The 9395-nt window shown below is 36.4% G+C and overlaps 1 long non-coding RNA gene across 1 annotated transcript; it reads left to right on the forward strand.

Annotated features, from left to right (window-relative positions):
• Positions 1-916: 916 nt before the first annotated feature.
• Positions 917-2364, forward strand: LOC110874963. Its single transcript, XR_002556386.2, has 4 exons — positions 917-1215; positions 1299-1328; positions 1431-1560; positions 2184-2364. It is a non-coding gene; the product is annotated as an uncharacterized LOC110874963 (long non-coding RNA).
• Positions 2365-9395: the final 7031 nt, after the last annotated feature.

Consider the following 9395-nt stretch of genomic DNA (forward strand, 5'->3'; position numbering starts at 1 on the left):
CCTACCATATATATATATATATATTGGCATTCATACATGTGACTAATTTCATTCTAACTTTATATTATCAATATTCAAAATTGAGGTGTTACTAGACTTGTACTATTTTTAGGTATCATTTTTAATTAGTCATTGGTAGCATTAAATATAAATCCACATTAGCGAATAGTAAAGAAATTGCCGAGTGCCTACTAATTTTAGGTATCATTTTTAAGAACACGTGAGTGATCAAGCCTGGAATCCCATGAGGGTTATATGAGGGTTATGTGATAAATGGTGAAAGATTGAGAGTTATACAAAACATGATGGAGTCTTATAACCCCTCTAGCAATCATTACTCAATTATTATTTTTTTAATATCTAAATTTAAAATATATAAAAGGAAATAACATTTCATTAAATAAAAAAAAACATTACAATAATTAAAAAACATTACAATAAATTTAAAAACACTCTAAATTTAAATAACTAAAGTCCATATTTTTTCAATAATCACCCTATGCATTAGAGCCAATTCTAACGTCTTTCCAGATAGGTGGTCGATCGACTTCGAGTAATACTCAATTAGATTCGCTCGTCAGGGCTTGAGTCTTGTTATCGCGCTGATTGGTTTCATTTATTATTGTTGTCTTTGTTGTGATTGTGCCTTTGTTATTGTCACATTAACACGTGATTTGCATGTTAACTTTGTAAATAAATTATTTTATTTAAACATAGATTTACTCACCAACTTCTTTTAGTTGATCCAAAAATATTTTACGCATGGTACAGGAAGCCATGTTTGATGAAGCAGGGATGAAGACATGTAAGATTGTCTGAACTAAATAAATGGGATTATTGTTATGTTTTATTATAAATTATAAATTTGCAACAAGTTTAGGCTTATACCTGTTGTACTGCTTGCATGAAAGGAGTTTTGTGCACATCTTACATGTACATTGTCTAAAGAAGATGCGTGTGTTTGTGCTGTCATTTCCCCCCTTTGTAACCCACATCACCGCCCGCAGAGGCTCTCCAGTCATCGCTCACCACCACCATTCTGTACCAAATCGACGTCGGTGACCTAACACTACAAGACCACCACAAGCCAAGCAATGGTTTTTGTCAGGCTATTAAGTATGTTTAGCTTAATCGTAGTGTTCATTCGTTGGAATTGTTGTTGACTTCGTGATGGTGGGTATGCTTACAGTAAGAAGATGGAGTACAAAAATTTTGGTAAGCCTAGCTTCTATTGTATGTTTCTTTTTCAGTTAGATCGATTTTCATTGTTTCCATTTAAGCTATTTTTTGTGTTACAGAACTCCGGTGATCGATTTGGTTATTGTTATGTAAGTTCGATGTTTTATTTGCTATGTTCCTCCTTATTGTTTATGTAGAAGTTAATTAACTTTTTTATTATATCTTGTTACACATTTTTCTGTTCATGAAAGACACAATCTTAGGTTGTTTCACTGGCAGTGCATGATTTTGAAAGGACAATTTTGTTGCTCCATGCTCACCATTTATCTCATGGTTACTGGGAATATGATGGATCATCATATCTGCATCTTCGATATCATGGTTAGAATCCTTTTAATATTCTAAGTTCTGAGAAGGTATAAATGATGGTTCACATATATGTGATCTTTTTTTTACTTTTGTTTGATGAAGTTAATTTGATTTCAGTAAATTATTAAAAGAATAAATTAAAATAAATGAGAACTAATTTTAGTGTGATCTTCCATAAGTCTATTTATGGATGACTAAGTGCATCAACAATAGTCTATTTTGAGGGAGTTTTTCAGAGCCGCATCCGTGTACAAGGATGGGTTCAGATGAGTTTTGTCATCGAGTGAGGAGAGGGTATTTTTAGTTGGTTTACGTGGCCACGTTTTAGAGGCCAGTAATTGTGGGTGCAGCGATTGAATGATACCAAAAATATTAACCAGAAAATTGGCCACATACCCTATAGTTGTTTGGATCTTAAATGAAGTTAAGCATTCACCAACTTAATGGAGTTAGGTTGGTTATTTATAAGGTATCATAAATACTTTTCACCAACCAAAAATGTTTATCACCTATTGAAACATTAAAAAGGGAAAGGCTATTTATTTGCACAATTTCTGCATAACAAAACTACTATGTATGCAATGTTCAGTAAGGATTGATGATTTAGAGTAATCATGTATATTTTTATTTTGAAGGTGACAAGGTAGCATGTCGGGCATGTTGTGTACAGGTAAATCTTGTTGTGGGTCGGTGATGCGGGCCCAAGTGTGGAGGAACGGGCTATTTTGTATTTGGAGGCCCAAGACCGCGTAACAAAAGGGGCTTCACTAAAATGGCTCTAATTTGGGCTACGGGGGTCCGTTTTGGACGTGCGACCAGGCGAATCGAACGGCGGTTTAGGTCATCGTCCGGGCCAAAAAACGCTTATTTCTATTACTTATTTGCATTTTTATGTTTTTTGAACTATTTTGGGCTTTTTGTTTTAGGCCGTGTGTTTGGCCCGTTATCTTTTTTAGGCCCATTTCGAATTTCGGTTTCTATTTATATGTTCCTCTAGTAATATGAATGATCAGACTTGAATTTTGAAACTACTCAATTTTTCACTTCAAATTATGTGCCCTTTGGGTTGCAATTTGGGGGTTGAGGAAGAACTACACGGGTATTCGTAGAATCAACGTGTTTGATCTTCATTTATCGTACCACGCACTACATCAGTCGGGTTGGGTCAGGTCACAAGCATTGTTAGTCAAGCTTTTTGTTACACTAATAATCTCATTATTGCAACAAGTTGATTCTGGAGGTTGTATGTAGTAGAAATACCTTTCGAGTGACTCAACAGATCTCCTTTTAAGCTACTTTTTTTCTTCTAATTTTAACCCGTTAGTAAAAACATAAGCGAAATCAACCCATTTGTAATTGGGAGTGTTAAAATTTTCCACCATTGTTAATTATGTTGATGTTTATGAAAAACCATAAGCCGGGCTTTTTATGGGTTAAACACGAGGTGTTAATTATGTAAGTCATGCATCTGATGTTCCGATGGTCAAAGATTGAAGGTAACTTGACTTGACTTATTATCTTAGTACTTAATAATTTTTTATCATAGATAATAAACGTATTCATATGTACTTGGGTCTTTTTTTTACTTTTTTCAAGTTTGGCATCTACTGGATCCACAAAGAGTTGCATGATATGAAATCTTTATACAAGTGACACCATGCCGCTCATCATATCTACAATACCCTTTCCCCTTTTGCTGGTTGGAACCCTTTTTTTCTTTTCTTTTCTTTGTTTTTAAACAAGAAAGCTTCAAGATATGGATATTCAATCATGGTTATGCTTTTTTAATCAGGATTGGCATTCCACCTTATAGACGAAAAAGATGAAACTACCACATGTAATTGCTCTGTTTCTTGTCCCAACACATTTCGCGACTGCATTCATGGGAAATTATAACCAGTAATGGTGCAGGGTGTTGGAAGACGAGGCCAAGAGTAGACAATAATCAACTGATTTTGGAATTAAAAAAACATTCAGTCATGGGTGTTAAGATATCTGTGACTGTTTATGTTTGTAAATGACTATGATGGTTGAATTGTTTGATGCCATTAGGGGAAAAGAGAAGAGGTTTGGGGAGGTTTCCGTATCCTTAGAGTAGAAGTTTTAGATATATCTGAACTAATAAGATCATTAGAGATGTAGCCTTTGCGATATCATTTCTTCAAAGCGTCGCCCCCTTGAGGTTCCTAGTTAAGTTAAATGCATGATACCCTCTACAAGTGCCACCACCCTCAAACTCTGTACGACTGTCTCTTTTCATCTATTTCGCCTCTCAGTTATCGCTGCTGTTATTTCTTTTGGTATATTAACTTGCTTAATTTGTTTCAATGTTTTATGTTTTCAAATGATGGTTTTCTTATTTCATTAACGTTGTGTTCTTGAATGAAGTTACTCGCGAACTCCATCTCTACCTCGATGTCGCGGACCACAGTCATAGTTATAGGAGTCGCAACTACTGGTTACTTCTACTAAAATTTCTTGTCCCTTTGAATTTATTGTTTATATATGCCTTTAACTACTGATCTGAATTTCTTACATAGTACCTTTCGTATTTATGTGAATCAACATCTAACGTATATTTAAGTTAAAATAAAGATGCCTAAACCCATTGGAAAATCAAATATTTCTCTTTACAATATACTTATTACCTCTAATACAGGTTATTAACAAAAGTCATGAGGACACATTTCAACATTTGAAATGGTTTAGCTTGGCCTACCCTCTAATGTGAGTCGCACTATTTTTTATACGAATCGTCAATCCATCTTTCTTAATATTGATGTAACTAGAATGTGTGGTGTTGCCCAGAACATGTCGAGTTGACTGTATGTTATCAAAGAATGTAATTAAAATCAGCCTCATGACCATTTTGTTACTAAAATTATTGTGTACAACAGTATTTCTCATCAAGAGTTTGCATATAATAGACATGACCTTTTTATGAGAGTTATTTTCTTAATTTAAAGGTCAACTGTTACGCTAAACTTTTTATGTATATATTTTGCTATGATATTCCAGGTGATATTTTAGAGCATTGTAGTGGCTGGCTCACTAGCGTACTAACCCAGCAGTGATATGCCTCTCCTGAACCAGAACAAGATGACTATGAGACACTAGCTTGAAGTATAAAAAGGCTACAACGTTCATTTTTATCATATTTTAATGCGGTTATGTATTATATTGATTTGTGTTTCTTCCTTAATCACTTGCACCACAACGCGGGCGGGTCTATCTTCTAGTTTTATAAATTATTTGAGAAATTTGTTATGTTAGTGTGACATATTAGATATGTGACATGAATATAAATATTGGAACACTTAATAGTGTCATAAGATTTAGACAATCATCTCGCTTCGACTGATAATCCGCCACGGGTTAGGGTGTGACAACTTATGAGAAGAACAAGTGTGCACTTGGCCTTAAAATTACTATTTATACCCTCATGCAATGTTTCTCAGGTAAATCTGGTTCTTGGAATGAAGTTCCACAGTCAACACAATTCATTGGCTACTCAATTTTGACTAATCAAAATTTAACTTTCAAATCAAATTTTTAAAGAACTGGTTTCAAATGTCAATTCTACAATTAAATTTTTAATGTACCCCAGACTTATCATGGCAATCCTAGAAATAGACTTGCTTGATGAAATCTACAAAAGGTGTGAGATCCTTCCCATCAAATCTCTTTTGGCTCTTTACAAGGATGGGAAAGGTCAAAAATGAGCCAAATGTAATTGAATAAGAAGCTGGGCTTGTGCAAGGCAATAATCCTACATAGCTAGCGGTTGAGGTACCACCTTCATTTGAGCCCACTGCTCTTGCTGACCGAAGGGAACAACCCTTTCCTGAGGAACCCATGACAAAAATCTCCGAAAAGAAGAAGAAGTCTTAAGCACAAAAGACTTCTAAATCCTCTCATTCAAAATTCAAAGCCACTTCCTCAAAAAGAACCAAAACAAAGACTACTCAGGAAGTTGAGGTCCCTAAGAGTCTGGCTGAAACACAAACTCAGCCAGAGACTATGGTTACTTCTTCAGTATAATCTCTATTACCTCCATCCAGCCAAACCAGCCTAACAAGTAGTTTTGAAAAGAGACTCATGGAGGTTGATCTTCCTGTGTACCATGAAAAAAGCACATCTCAACCACAAGTTACAGAGATGCAGCCACAAATGAAGCCCTGGTACATAAGGAATCTAGCTCTCTCACCCACAAGAGGAAGAAGCTCATCCCACTTAGATAAATCTTGATATGGAGATTGCAGAGGTGACTTCCACTATTCTTGTTAAACCCACTGGTTTACAAGAAGACAATGGGAACATACTTAAGACCACCCTGCAGGCAACAGTCACTAAAATCCTCTATGCCTCTAAGGTATTGGATGGCAAAAGTGTTGGAAGTCCCCTAGTACCAAGAAAAAGGTGCATCGGGAAGTGATTTTGTGTCTAAAAAGCCACAAACACCTACTAATATAACCACCTCTTGTGGGGGAGCAGATGAGCCCATTAATTTGGATGGTGCTTAAGATCAGCAGTTTAATGATTTGACGGAACAGTTGGGTGTTGTGGTCTCTAAACTCAAGGAGTTGCTCACCAAAATGCCCAAGCTAAAACCCATCTTAAATCAACATATACCCAAAAGATAGCCTCCTCAAAAAGGGAGCTTACATATATACTTAACACTCTCACTCCACATAAGACACCAGCCACAGAAAGGCCAAATTACTTATGAGGTTTTAGCCACCTCATCATTACCAGCAGGGGATCTCCACAATGCCTTTAAAGATATCCTAGAGCCCATGTTCAAAGATTATCTAAACCCATTTGTTGCCAAAATGTTTGGAATTTCTGCCCCTATACCCTGGTTACATCACTTCATGCAAAGGTAGGAAACCACTGATGCCAAAAAATAGGAAAAGACAGATGATAAACCAAATATAATTCATGATGGAACTACATGTCGCAACCCCCGACCCCTACCCCGGGAGCAGGTGGCCACGAGGACAGTATCAGTGGTATCGGTATTTATTAATTTGGCAGTGGAAATTTACATCAGGACCGTAGTTAGGAAATAGTTTATCAGAGTTAAACAACAAACTTTTATGAAAATAAATACATGGGAAAAACCCAAGTTTCCATTACAATATGTTTATAGGGATAAACCCTAATCTATTGAAATAAAACTTCTTCTTTATTTAGGTAACTTTTATAGCCACTTTTCCAAGCCTTCAGTGCTCTCCAGCTGGCTTCTATTTGGCTTTCACATTTTCTTACCTGAAACACGTTTTAAAAAGTTTTATCAGCAAGAAATACTAGCGAGTGAATCCCAGTTTAATCAAAACATTCTTTTATATCTTTATAGTATTGAGAGCGATTACAATGTTTTTATCTAGCCAACTACCACCCACGGTACTGTCAATCCTGACTTGTGGTCATGCTACTACTCATAGTGTAGTAACAAGTAATGTATACAAAACTCCAACATACCGACAGTAATTGTAGAACACATAGACTCAATCACTGCTAAATATAATTTAAAACAATTGAGGTTTTGTAAAAACAATTTACAAAAGGAGAATGACTCACTTTGCTATTTTAGATACTACTACTGCTTTCTGGTGACTTCCTAGTTATAATATATTAAATAAACAATGCACACATGTTAGTAAGATAACCCAATTTACATTAGCCATATCCCCGAGACAGAACTCTAACGAATGAGTCAGGCAGAGCCTTGACATGCGTTACAGAGTTCTAGATCAATCGGGCAGAGTAACTAATATGTAACCGGGGGTTATAATACTTACAACGCGACAGAGCTTCGCTTTTTAGGGGTATAATACTCGTTAATATTTGCACTATATTGTCTGAGAGAGAAAAAGAATTGAGCGTCAAACAACTGAGGTTGAACGCCTCATTTATAGGCTGGAACAAGGGCGGCTCGCGACACGCGACGACCCCCTTGTTCATATCTCGCGGCCCGCGAGGCCCTTGACTAGGATTGTAGAGTTGATGAATCAACGGTATAGGTTCAACACGCCTGGGACACGTAGCATCATGGGGTTTCACCTGGTGTCCAGCTGCCGCGCCCCGCGACAGATTCTAAAGAAGTCTGTTGCGCCCCGCAAGCGACATAAAATATTTGTTTTATTTGATTTTTGTAAAAATAAAGGTATTTTAGGTCTGTTTTTCGTATACGGGGTGTATTTTAGGACGTATAGGAGTATTATAAGGGTTTTAGGAGAGTTGTTATATCCTCCCCACCTTGTTTTAGATCTCGTCCTCGAGGTCTACTGGAACAGGTGTGGATATTTCCTTTGCATCTCTGATTCAAGCTCCCAAGTGTACTCTGGTCCTCTCTTGGAATCCCCTTTCACTTTGACTAGGACTAATCTCTTGTATTTGAGATTCTTAATCTTTATATCCTTAAGAGGTACCATTAATGATTCATCTGCTAGGCATTTCTTGAGATTACATACATGAAATACATCATGTATTTCTGCCATTTCTTCTGGCAGTTGTAACTGGTAAGCCACTGGTCCTATTCTTTTAATAATCTCAAAAGGTCCAATATATCTGGGGCTTAACTTTCCTCTTTTTATGAATCTGACCACTCCTTTCCATGGAGAAACTTTTAATAACACTTTATCTCCTACTTGAAATTCCAACGGTTTTCGCCTATTATCAGCATAACTCTTTTGACGACCGCGTGCTGCTTTTAGTCTTTCCTTGACTTGAATAATCTTGTCCATTGTTTCTTGTACTATCTCAGGTCCAGACAGTTGCTTTTCTCCAATTTCTGCCCAACAGACTGGAGTCCGGCATTTTCGTCCATAAAGTGCTTCAAATGGTGCAGCGTTGATACTGGTATGATAGCTGTTATTGTAGAAAATTCTTTTAGTGGTAGGTGATCGTCCCAATTTCCTCCGAAATCAATTACACAAGCTCTAAGCATATCTCCATTGTCTGAATTGTCCTTTTGCTTTGTCCGTCCGTTTGAGGATGATAAGCAGTGCTTAGATTTAACTTGGTTCCTATTGCTTTTTGGAAACTAGTCCAAAAATGAGAAGTAAAATGGCTATCTCTATCAGACACAATAGATAAAGGAATTCCATGTAATGAAACTATTTCATTTACATATAACTTGGCTAATTGCTCCATACTGAAAGTTTCCTTCATCGGTAAGAAATAAGCAGACTTGGTTAATCTGTCTACAATCACCCAGATTGTATCATTTCCTTTTCGTGTCTTGGGTAATTTGCTAACAAAGTCCATTGTTATCAATTCCCAATTTCCATATTGGCATTTCTAGTTGCTGTAATAAGCCTGAGGGTTTCTGATGTTCAGTTTTAACCTGTGAACAGGTTAGACATTTGGCAACATAGGTTGCTATATCCTTTTTCATTCCTATCCACCAGAAATTCTTTCTTAAGTCTTGATACATTTTATCATTACCAGGATGTATCGTATACTTAGACTTATGGGCTTCTTCTAAAATTTGGTGGCGTAGGTTTCCTTGTTTGGGTATCCAGATTCTTTTCTTATGGAATCTCTAAATTCCATCTGTTCCTTGTTCTAATTCCTTAATCATTCCTTTTAATTTTTTAGTATCGTCCTTGATTACCGATTCATGTGTTTCTCTAATTTGCTCTTTAAATCTATCTGCAGATTTAACTTAAGAGAACATACTCGTCTTGGCTTTTCATGATACTTTCGACTTAAAGCATCAGCTACCACATTAGCCTTTCCTGCATGATATTGGATGTCACAATCAAAATCACTAAGAATTTCCATCCAGCGTCTCTGTCTCATATTTAATTCCTTTTGCCCGAAAACATATCTTAGACTCT

The sequence above is a fragment of the Helianthus annuus genome, chromosome 9, assembly GCF_002127325.2.
Source record: "Helianthus annuus cultivar XRQ/B chromosome 9, HanXRQr2.0-SUNRISE, whole genome shotgun sequence".
NCBI lineage: Eukaryota > Viridiplantae > Streptophyta > Magnoliopsida > Asterales > Asteraceae > Helianthus > Helianthus annuus.